The sequence below is a fragment of the Ipomoea triloba genome, chromosome 13, assembly GCF_003576645.1.
Source record: "Ipomoea triloba cultivar NCNSP0323 chromosome 13, ASM357664v1".
Lineage (NCBI taxonomy): Eukaryota > Viridiplantae > Streptophyta > Magnoliopsida > Solanales > Convolvulaceae > Ipomoea > Ipomoea triloba.
In genome coordinates, this window is record NC_044928.1 from 16830309 (window position 1) to 16831422 (window position 1114).

Here is a 1114-nt window from a genome sequence, read left to right on the forward strand (position 1 = left end):
AATATATATATATATATATATATATATATATATATATATATATATATATATATATATATATATATATATATATATATCAATTGGAAAGACTAAGCCCAATTAAATCAAATAAATCGCCTAGTGGAATTAATTACCGGTCTCAAGGCTTGAATGGATTTACGGGGTACTACACTCTACCCCCTTTAAAAGGAGCTTCGTCCCCGAAGCTCATAGCTCACGGGAACTTGGAACGGAACGGTTCAAGGAATGAAGGATCAATCGAGGGTTAAGGAAAAAGGATTGCTCAACCAACCTATCCTCAAGAACATACTACACTACTACTCTTAAACTTCTAACTTACCCAACCCATGCACAGCATGCAAGAACTAAACTAACTACTCACCTAGGTCAAAAGGGTTCCTAATAAGGATCTACTACGAGCACAAAAACTCCCAACTAACATGGGTGGCAGTTACATGTGCATGCAGTTATTAATAATATTGCACATAGAATTTAGTCTATATACAATACTGAGTGATGTGCAACTAGTTTAGATTATATGTGCATGTGTTACTAAGAAATTATGCACACAAATTATTTCTATATGTGACTGATTGTTTTATTAATACATACTTCTACTAATCTTATGTTATGCAACTAGATTATGTTAAATGTGCATGAACTTACTATTAATATTACACAGAGAATTTAGTCTCCACACAATACAGAGTGATGTGCAATTAATTTAGATTATATGTGCATGTATTACTAAGAAATTATTCACACAAATTATTTCTATATGTGACTAATTGTTTTATTAATGCATACTTCTACTAACTGTATTTCTCATATGTACTACCAAAAAAAAGAACTAAGTGCATAGATTTGCAGAGAAGATAAAACTTCTGGCAGCAACAATGAATGAGGTAATGACAATGGCAGAAGAGGCACCACAGCGCACAGTGGATAATCCTAATTTTAAACAGTTGGTGGAATCTGCCCAAAAATTGTTGGGAATACCAATCCCGGAGATTGAGTTAACTCAAGAGAATGAAGAATTTTGGAACAACCCAGAATTCATTGCAGATTTTGATGAGATTGATAATGCAATTGCAAGAAGAGAGCAATACAGGAC